Source organism: Ochlerotatus camptorhynchus, unplaced genomic scaffold (assembly GCF_037179485.1).
Source record: "Ochlerotatus camptorhynchus isolate MF236.1 unplaced genomic scaffold, CSIRO-AGI_Acam_v1.1 ptg000232l, whole genome shotgun sequence".
NCBI classification, from domain to species: Eukaryota; Metazoa; Arthropoda; class Insecta; order Diptera; family Culicidae; genus Ochlerotatus; species Ochlerotatus camptorhynchus.
In genome coordinates this window covers 1,845,994-1,857,430 of record NW_027040722.1, presented here as the reverse complement: position 1 = coordinate 1,857,430, position 11,437 = coordinate 1,845,994, and the positions used below count along the sequence as shown (strand labels likewise).

Below are 11,437 nucleotides of genomic sequence, written 5' to 3'. Positions count from 1 at the left end.
CCCCATTTTATCTGTCAAACTTTCATAGTGAATAAAAACAAACATAGTGTAGTACTGGAATTTATACTATAATGGGGTACGTTAGTCGATTTGCTTGAGACCAATAGGCTAGTCAAGTAGTGAGCCAATTTAAAATCGTTAGATTCGTATTGATTGTTGACACTACTGGGCAGAATGGTTTGGAAAAATATACACATATATTGTAGAGCGCTACTTCGTCGTAATCGCCCATTTCCGTTCTATCGAGCAGAAATCATCAATAATATCCATGATTTCACCGTATACAAATCAATAATACATTTGTTTCGATACGTTAGCTCATAAGCTACAACACAAAGCCTATACAAGTGCGTTGTATGAATATATAAACTCATTATTCTCAAAACAAAAGAAGCGCTCCTAGCAAATCCATTTTTGCTGTCTTCATTCGTAAAACGAAGGAAAACCAATCCGTTTCAATGCGTTAGGACGGAATTGAAATTCGTAGAACTAATTTGCAACCAAGAAGCAGTGTTAGATTTCTTACAATATCTCAATAATTTATGACTCTATCAAATTCAACGGTACGTATAGAAAGGTACATACATTTGGAATTATGCTTAGTAGGACGGAAATTAGATTCAAAACCCTACAGTGTATCTCAAAATTGTTCAATTTATTTTAGTAAAACGCTCGATTTTCAACCTTTTACCTAGTGGACGAATTTTAGTAAAATTAGTGTCATATGAGATTATTACGATTAAAAATGTGCAAAATTTGAAGAAGTTTCGTTCATTTCATTTCAAGAAAAAGTGTTTTTCTTAAATTGTTATTTTTGCAAATTCATCCAAATATGCCTAAAACTGACCCAATAATAAATAAATGTATATATTTTTCTAAAATTTAAGTACATCTGTACGATCAATTTTGAGATACACTGTACATACACATTTTATTTTTACCGTCAGGGTGGAAATTGTCACCCTAATGACAAAATAAAAAAATACGGAACCACTATATCGCTTTGCTATGGAATAGCTGATTCTTATGTGAAAAATCCGGGTAATCGAATTCCGCTGGTTTTATCTTGCGCAGGCTCCAGGGCATGGAAGTGCTCCATTCTGCCCGTTTCTCCCCCATTTTATGATGAAATTAGTAAGTATTTGGCTTTATATGCGACTTCCGGCTATCTACAGGCATAAAATGTAAAGAATGATATGGTAGGAAGCCAAGGCCATCAATTAAAACTTATTTCATACTGTGCAGACTTAATAGATAGTCTATTTTGCCCCATTTATGGGTTATTATCAACAGTTCTAAAAACTGTCGCTATATTTTAAACATAAAACACAGCATATCATACATGAAAAAGTCCAACGAATCGATTGAAACATGTATCGGATTGTGTAGACCTCGGGAAGTATGTAATTTTGCTCCATTTGCATCCAAGACTCATTATTTATGGCGGGTAGTTATTAACAGTTTTGAAAACTGCAGCTAGATTTCAGACTTAAAACACATCATTTCTAACGTGAAAATTTCCAACAAATCGATTGGAGCATGTATGGGATAGTGTGAAATCCGGGAAGTAGCTCATTTTACTCCGTTTTCCCAATACTCTTTATTTATGGAAAAGTCCAACGGATCGATCTATCAGACTTAAAATCAGCTACCTACTTCCCGAATTCCAAACTATCCTATACATGTTCCAATCAATTTGATGGACTTTTTTACTTAAGAAATCATGTGAAGTGCGGTTCTGGGTCAGTTTTTGCCCACTGTGCAGTGGTTGAAACAGTGATTGTTTTTTTTTTACTATTGTCGCTACAGCTGAATACTAAAAAACACTCGATTTTGCTCTTGTTCTAAACATTATACTTAGTGTTAGAAGTAGTGCGCTATAATAGGCCATCATTGTGCGACTACAATGCACTACTTTCGACACTATGTAGGGTAATTGATTCTGGATGGACCTATCCAAAAACTGATGATGGTTGGACCTATTTTTCAATCGCTAGTTTAGTCAATCTTCGCTAAGTTTTTATTTTCAAAGATCACTTTACTATCATAAAAAAACTCTTTTTCTTCAATTTGCATGGGTGTTTTATTGAAAAAACTTCAAAACAATTGAGTTTCAATGTGTTTTCAAAACAGTTCACTTTTCACGCATTAGCTCGTCATCATGCCTTACTTTCAAACATACAAAAAGGGAATATTTTTCACATTTATTTTTATTTTCATGCAGTAAAATACTGCTTTAAGGTGTAAACAGCACGTTAGTACGCCATTTATCCATTGGTTTCACTAAAATGTTTGAATAATTGACGAAATTCGAATAGATAAATATGATCATGGTTGGACCTACGCATGATGATGGTTGGACCTATGTGTTTCCTAAGACGGCCGCTAGGTGCGCTTCGGTTTGTCTACATCCTTCATGCGCAGCTGATTTGAAATTCGATTTCGTTTTTTCCGAGTGATCAGTTTCTTCGATTGAAAAAATGGCTAAAGAAAAGAGTTATACGGTCGAAACCCTTCAAGAGGCTTTTCTTTTAGTAAGAAATAAATCACTTACCACGTATCAGGCACAGAAAAGGTACAATATTCCGAAAACGACGCAAAAATTAAGGGAAGCCACGGCAAGAAATATGGAAGGGAAATAGTGTTGAGTGTTGATTTGGAGAACCAGCTAGCGGATTGGGTTTGTATGTGCGCTGCTTCTGGCAGTCCCAAGACGGCCAAAAAGATCTTGAAAGCTGCTAAAGATCTTGCGTCACTAGTTGGGCGTAAATTTTAAGGAGGAATTCCATCGTCAGGTCGGTTGAAAGGGTAACCACCAGCTGGGTGATATGCCGCCATGTTATTGAAACCAACATCTGAAACGTCACAATTCAAGTGTGAACTGCAAAAATGGCGTGACTGAATTGTCTTATTTTTATCAAATGAAATTATTTTCCCTTTTATGCCATATAAATGGTTGACTTCGTGGTAGAAAATCAGAAAATAATATTTTATGAGTTCTAAGTTTATTTTTCACAAAATGTAAGCAAAAATATTAAGAATATATAAAATATCAGTCACGCCTTTTTTGAAATTCTGGCTTGAATCTTCTATTTGTTTACAAATTATGAGCTGTCAGTGGGGCCCACGATTCGCGGGCCCACAGCGATGTTAGCTCTTTTCAAGGCAAGGCAAACAAGATAGGCCTGCCACCCAGCTGGTAACCACCGATTTCCGAACTACCACGAAAGCGCCGAAAGAATCTGTTGATATGAATTTACATTAAGCACTTCACATACACCTTCTGTTTGTGAATTAACTTGAAATAAAATGTTAAGAAACTAAAAATTGCTAACTGAAACTTATTTCCGAAAAAAAAAACTCCTAGTAGAAAAATAAAACTATAAAACCGGAATTAAGTTCTGATATTCTGTCATTTTAAGCCCCTAAATTCCCCGGGGGCACCCAGAACAGGCCCGGAAGTGGCCAATGTGGTCCAAGGCACTCAATTTTGATATTGATCTTGTTATCGAATTTGGAAGTAATGTAAAGTGTCGCATGATAGGTTTTATTCCTTCCATGTCAAAATTAGATCCATGTTCCATATACCCTGGAACTCGTTCCGGCCATATCTCTGGAACCAGTTGACCGATTCCAAAAATATTCAATAGCTTACAATAGGAGCACAATACCTATAGTTTAACGTTAAAAAATTTCCAAATCGGGTCAATGATTCTCGAGAAAATGAGCCCTGATGAATAGCCAATGCGTGGAAAGTGAACTTTTTTTAAAAACGAAGTTAAACTCAAATTTCTTGATTTTTTTAAAATAGCAAATTCATAAAAACTGTATAATCAGAGTTTTTTCATGATACCAATAAGCTCTAAACAAAGTTTTTGAACAAATATGGGCTAAACCAGCATTTGCAAAAATAGGTCCAACCATCATCATTTTTTAGGTCCAACCAAGATCAGTATAGGTCCAACCACCATCATAATTCTTTGCTGAATAAAAACGTTTTATAAAATATTTTTTTCATAATATTTAACTTTTTATGTTATTATTAGAAACAAGAAAGATAGATCTCTCCCCTAATCACGCATTTTTCATAATTATATGTTGAATTCATAAAAAAAAATACGACATGAATATTGACGTCGTGTGAAACCGGCCTAAATAGGTCCAACCATCATCAGTTCCCCTGGTAAAATCGATTTCCGCTAGTTGGTTTTACCAGGTTTCAGCTGTATTAGCTTCGTCGTCGTGGGCTACAGTATGTTTATTTTCGTACAATCATGAATGCTCAACCATCATCTCTCTCAGCGGTAGATCTAAATTCGCGTTAAATAAAAACTGTCAAACTGTTGTAATTATCCTATTGTGTATACACTTCAATTATTTCTGATCAGAAATGTTTCCACTCGGCTATCGTTTAAAAATTATATTAAAAATGGTGACAAGCACGGCATGAGCAGCTCTCATAATGAAAAGAAAAATACACGAAAGCGTAACGATCTTCGGCAGCACAGTCATTTGCGAGGTCATTTGATAGCCATATCATATTACCAACCGGTGGAAACTAACGATTTTAAATTGGCTCGCTTCTTGACTAGCCTTTTGGTCCCAAGCAAATAGATTAACCTACCCCATTCCAGTCGAAATTCTAGTACTACACTATGTTAGTTTTGATTAGCTATGAAAGGTTGACAGATAAAATGAGGGGTTCGTGGATTTTCCGATGTTTCGAGGGGTGCCAAAAAGTTGAGCACGTTTCTTCGGGACCTTCTGGTCTTATACCATAGAGGTAACTCTAAGACTAGAAGGTCCCGAAGAAACGTGCTCAACTTTTTGGCTCAGCTTTGGTACTCTCTTCGGTCTCAAGCTAATCGATGCACACCTTGAAACATAGGAAAATCCATGAACCCCTCATTTTATCTGTCAAACTTTCATAGCGAATCAAAACGAACATTGTGTAGTACTAGAATTTCGACTAGAATGGGGTACGTTAATCGTTTGCTTGGGACCAATAGGCTAGTCAAGTAGTGAGCCAATTAAAGAACGTTAGTTTCATATTGATTGTTGGTACAACGGTACTAATTTGTATGTCTGTCTGTGGTATTAGAGTTACCTCTATGATATTACATTTTAGTTTCGTACCGTAAACCGGGGGCTAATTGATCACGATTTTCAGTAATATGTGAATATTTTCTTTGCTTGTAGTTTATTTTCAAATCATGTATTTTTAAAACCAATACACAGTTAACAAAACCTAGTAACTTGATGTATTAAATTATTTACGTTAAATTTAGTTTGAATATTTTTTGTTCGAAAATTAAAAAAAAAAAACTGCTTTGGGGTGAAATTGATCAAGAGTTTATTGATTGGTTTTTATGACTTGTTCCAAAAGTGTTTGCTGTTATTTTATTATCACTTTACTTTATATTATGTCTGCAGAATGTGAGTTGATGCGATTACAGCTTTAATGAGAAATATTGGTTAAACGTACCTTCGGATCACCTTGCAATATTAAATCTTCAAAAAAAAAACCAACTTATTTTCAGCAGTTTGTTCGATAAATTTTACCCCAGTGATAAATTTACCCCCGGTTTACGGTACTGTAGCTTGATAGCTTGTGTTGCGAGAAGGAAAGGCAACGAATCATCACAGAAAATACGTCGACTACTGCACCGCTTACAAGGCTGCTCGTGACCTACCGAAGTACGTTAGGCCGAATGTGTCATTAGGCTAAAATTTTAAATCCTTTAATAAATAAGCAGTTCTTGCGAAGGATACTGTACTTTTGATTTTTGATGCATCATTTCTAAGAGTTTTTTACTTCTTTTAAACATGGGTAGTTCTTCTGAAGTTTGGTACTCCAGTTTATTATTTTAGTTATTTTTTATGTATTATTTACCTCGAGTTTTTCATTATTTAAAACATGAGCAGGTCTATCGAATAAAATCCTTTTTAATTCAATTTTTGGAACTTTATTCCATTTTATTTTTGATCATTTAGGGTTAACTACCCCATTTCCGGCCTATTAAGCACAAGCTGCACTTAGTCTTTCTTAATGAAGCGCAGTTTAACACCAAACGGAATGTTATTATTACTGATGGCCGCCAATCGTTGAGATATTGTCAAAAGTTTAACACTGCTTCTTGACGCCAAACTCGGCCTACGGATTCTAAACTCGGCCTAACGCATTGAAATGCTATTGAAACGCCAATGAATTCATTTTGGCCTATCCGATGAAGATAAAACTTGATTCGGTCGGAGCGCTTCTTTTGTTTTTGGGAATAATGGGTGCAAACATTCATATCACGCGTTCTCATTGACTTTGTTCGGTAGCTTATTAACTAAAGTATCGTACCAAACCGTACCAAACGCATAATTGACTTGTTAACTCTGAAATCATGGATTTATTTAAAGTTTTCTGCTCGATAGGACCAAAATGGGGGATTGGGCTGAAGTAGTAACTACTTCAAAAGGTCCTATCTACATTGATCGATTCTCTTCATCGACTTTCTCTTTCGTCAATAACTCAGCTGCAAAATCTTTCCCTGTTGTATTTGACGTTTTGGACGCTAGATAAGAACCTCCTTTATCAAACTATGTGGTAGAATTAGCGCGAAATCTGTTTGCATAGCAGTGGCTATGAAAAGAGAAAGTCGATGAAGAGAATCGATCAAAGCAGATAGGACCATTTGAAATGTTCATCGAGAGTTCTCTACCCTTTATGAGTTTAACATGATTTCAGCTTATTTTTATTAATCGAGCTTGGCTTTCATCGTATTTCTCTAACAATTATATCTTTGGAAACTTTGTTAATCATTCAATAATTCAGTGTCAACATTTCAAAGGGGCGTAATTGCATTTGTAAACAATGGCTTTAGCCTTCGATTTCTGGTGAATAAAAGCTCAATCATGAAGATTAATGACACCAGCAGATAGAGGAATGTTACCTTTACCAGCTAGCATTGTTAATATGGAGAGGTGAACTTTTATTTGCGAGAAATCGACGGCTAAAGCCATTGTTTACAAAATCAATTACGCCCCTTTGAAATGTTGGCACTGAATTGAGTAATTCCAAAGTAATTCCTGAAATTATTCAAGTAATCGTGGTAATTTCCAATGTAATTTCTGTAATCGAGAGAAATTTCAAAGTAATAAAATAATTTCAATTAATTGAAAAGTAATCAGAGTAATTTTTGGTAATTTGACTGGCACTGACCGGTAATAAACGCCCCTCGCTCAGTACGGAAAACAAATCAAGGAATAAAGTGCTTAACGAACAATAAGCTGAGGGAAGGTGTAAACTTCCGGTAGGACGTAATGGACAAGAAAAAAATGTAGACGTCATTAGAAAACGGGGCACCGTGGACCCCCGGTGATCTGACCGTTTGTAATCAGAACTCTTTTTAGTTTGACCCCACTAATCTGCACGCCGTGCAAACTAAACACTGTTCAAACGTCATTTAGCACATGGAATGGACAAAAGCGAAATTCAACGATGCGAAACCAAGGGGGGGAGGTGGCTGTCAAATACGAACAATCGTCGCCTACCTCGGATAACTAAAGCCCTACAGTAAAAGTATGGACGTCTGTCAAAAGTTGTTCCAATCGAACCGTCAAAATGCACCGCTTTGCTCGATTGGAACAGCTTTGTTCAGTTTTGTGGTGACAGTCGTCCATACTTTTACTGTAGGGCTTTACGGATAACTGGTTCCAAACGTAAACAAGCCATAAGAAACCTACAGCGTTTGTTTACGTTTTGAACTAGTTTCATACAAGATGATCAGTAGGCTGATTTGACAGCACGTCCCCCCCCCCTCAGTGCGAAACGGAACGCAGAATCAAAACAAAACAGCAAATAAGGCTACCAGAAACTCGCTTTTGTGATGGTCGTAGGGTTACTAGAAGTTCAAATTAAAAATGACCCCCGTTAGCACGAAGTGTCGTTCATATTAACGGGGGCCACGGTATTCATATTATCACGCTCCCACCAAATCTAAACGTACATGTATGACACGCAACGTCCGTCGTCAAAATTACTCCACCAGTCAAAGTTATCATTAAGAAGTTCAGTGATGCCAGCGAGATATGTCGTTTTGATTTTCAGCCGTATGCACTAAAGAGCCTGAATTTATAAAGAGGCGACATCTTATCCATTTGACAGGTCTTCTGCTCGATTGGAATGACTTTTCCTATGACTTTGACAGATAATCGATTGTTCCAATTTTGACATATCGTCTCTTTATAAATTCAGGCTCTTTAGTATGCACAATATTAACCGAAGTCATATCGTTAGCAATATCGCTAACGCACGAATACGTCCACAATATTATCATATCTACTGCGATAGTTTTACGACTATAATTTATTAGAGCCTTGCATATTCCCAACAGCTGTTTGATTGTTGATTGAAATATATAAATAAATGTCTGGTATTCAGTTTTGAAATAATTGGAACCAGCGTAACAGTGTATGTAAATAAATATTTCAAATTCAGTGCATACTTGACTCAACCCGTAACGTTGGCAGCGCTATAAAGGGACGCAGCCAGTTTCCATCGCAGACATAGCACCGCAACCAACTTCGCTACGGACTGTCAGTTGTCACTCACAAATCTCGGTAGGAAGAAGAAGAGAGCAACACACTGCTTTGCAGCGGCAGTCTTCCTCAGTACCGACTGGCAGCCAAGCAGTCAGTCAAAAAGATTCCTGTTTTCTTCTTCTTCGGCCTGCTGTTTCGTTCGTCGTCCATCAACATCGCTGGCTGATGGTTGAGGTCGTTTTTTTCTCTGTCCGAAAAAATATACATGGACCGCTGGAGGAAGAGCATTGAAAAGTGTGTTTGGCCATCCAGCATAAAAGAAAAATCCGATTCACAGTGCTATCGGTTTCGGGAATGGAAAATGATGGCGTTTTGACAGTCGCGAAAAGTGCGTGAACGGATCTTGTTTGAGAACCCCATTTCGCTGGTGGAATTTAGGTGTGAAATAATAATAACATCGGAGGCTGTGCCTACTGTAAGTGTGTGTTTTAACGTGACAAATTGAAGTGTAGTTCCGGACACGGCGATGAAAAGTATAAAATCGAAAATGTTCGATTGAAAGAGTGAATCGAGGATTTATTTCGGAGTACAATGATACCGAAGTTGGCGGCTATTGGTCCATGGTCTCCTACAAGGTAATGGACACCTGGAAGTGTATGTGAAGGAATTTTTAACATGAAGCTATATCCGATGGATTAGACGGTCCACCTTCGAGGGGTCGCCATACATGGGACCAGAAAGGGAAGGCAGCGAGAGGGAAAAATAGAGCAATAGAAATTCCAATATGAGTGTGTATTCATGTTTCGCCGCCACAGCCGCTGCCGTGGTCGTAGTATACGTCGTCGTAGTCGTCTTTTTCGTCTTCATTGCTGCTGCTGCTGCTGCTGCCGCCGTCGCCGCCAGTGTGGCGAGTTTCGAAATCTTCATTGTATTTGTTGTTTCTTTCCGAATCTCCCCGTGCGGGTGCGGAGGTGTCTTAAGGGAACACGCACCGCAACGGAAAGCAAAGAGGAAAAAACGGCCAACCGAATGGCTATCGGTTGTTGCCAGTTGAGCTGGTTCAAATGAATGATGGTTTTGATGAATGGTAAATTCAGCTCATCGGATTGAAAACAAAAATACAGTACAGGAAGCCTGGCCTGGCTGGCCTGAAAACGATAACATCACCAGATGCTACTCTTTACACTCTACAATAATAGAGGTTGACGCAGTACGTCCATCAGTTCAAATTGGTAGCATCAATTGAAATTCTGCGTCTGAGGTGCAAAAATCAGTGGTGGATTTAACACAGCAGCAGTTTCTGAACAAATTGTGCTTATATCAATGAATGGCAGGAATACAAAAACATCAGTGGCTCAAGGCGTTAGTTAATTTCAAATTTATCGTACTGTACTGAAGCATTTGAGCTGTTATTTATAGGACTACCTTTTTTAAGCTATTATTGCAATAGTCGTCCTGTTCATCGTTAGTATATTCCATACACTGTGTACTGTTTTATTTTAGCACTTCTATACGGTTGTTAAATGAGAGCTTTTTTAACCTATGCTCCATTACTACATTCGCGCAAATATTTAACTCTCTTTTTTCATTCACGTTGTTTTCAAAGATCATAATGGCATGATTACCTGAGATTTGTCAATGATGTAAATATGTATACGTCGTGCATTGAAGAATTGTGTGGTAAACACAATAAGGCCTGTTCAGTTTATAAAATGGATACACACTTTTATTCACAACTTTAATATTTGACTACCTAGTTTAATACTTTCTTCGGCAACATGGGAAAATTAATATGCAATGTATTTGAGGCAGTATGTAATTTTTACGAAAATTTATATCCCATGTGCTCTAAAATTCAATTTTTATTCTCATGTCAAAATAACTAGGTCACCAAGAGGAATTTTACAATTGTGTTAAGCCATATATTTATTTATTTCGGCTCTTCTAAAAGATGGTGAACACCAACTTAAATGAATATGAATTTTGTAGAACAAAGTGTATGTTCGATTTTGTACAATTTTCAATGTCTTTTTTCAATCAACGTTTACAACTTCAGAAAATCAACAATAATGTCTAAAAAATTCTGATTCCTAATACTTAATATTTAAGATATTCAGTGACAATTTTCATTACAAATTTGAAACACTTTAAATAAATTTAGTTCTGATTATTAACTCTATCAATACACTTTTTATCACATTGTGTTCCGAATAAGTGAACTGACAAGTGTAAAGGATGAGCATTTTTAACATTTCTATGTAAGTGTAGGCAAAGGATCCATAATAAAAAAAAATGAAATATAGATAGCCTTTTAATATAATAATTGGCCTATGGCTCTTAGAGCTATCACATTCTATCTCCCGGACTAATAACACTTCCATAATAACACTGCCGGCCAGTGGGGGTTAGAGGGAATACATACACACAAATCTCAAATCACTCCGGATATAGCTCCTCAGTCTGGCAAGTGTTTTAAACAGAGTTGCGAAGTCAAGTCCGAGTCGGATCCATTTTCAAAGTAACAGTCATAATTATTGGCAGTGATTCTGAGCCCGGATCCTACCCAAAATACTCCCAGCTCCGCAGCCCTGGTTTTACATAGATACAAATGTGTTTTGTTATAATATGAAACGTATTGAGTATACGTTTTCAAATGAAGTAAATTTGAACTTGACTTTCGATTCGATGTGATCAAATTTTCTGTCAAAATTGTAATGTCCAATCTGGCAACCATGACCCATGAAATTCATGGCCTGTGTGGAACAGCACCACCACCGTTGAGCATGTGCTGGTGTGTACATTCGGTAACGAATATACGGAATAGAGTAAACGCATCGAGCGGCGAGCAAAAGATGAATTAAAGTGTTAATTCTTTTACGTTTTTTGCTTCCACTATTTTGAATCT

General features: G+C 36.9%; 2 protein-coding genes across 7 annotated transcripts in view; one reads left to right on the top strand and one right to left on the bottom strand.

Annotated features, from left to right (window-relative positions):
* The window catches only part of LOC135704222 (cytoplasmic 60S subunit biogenesis factor ZNF622), a 530,133-nt gene that overhangs the window by 428,791 nt on the left and 89,905 nt on the right, over positions 1 to 11,437 (bottom strand). The gene's annotated exons all lie outside the window — the stretch shown is intronic.
* Positions 8,646 to 11,437, top strand: part of Axn (protein axin) — an 80,141-nt gene continuing 77,349 nt past the window's right edge. For 2 of the 6 annotated variants that reach the window (XM_065225659.1, XM_065225653.1), the window contains exon 1: positions 8,646 to 9,007. The gene's annotated coding sequence lies outside the window, so the exon portion shown is untranslated. The other 4 variants (XM_065225657.1, XM_065225655.1, XM_065225654.1 and 1 more) reach the window with 4 other exon arrangements.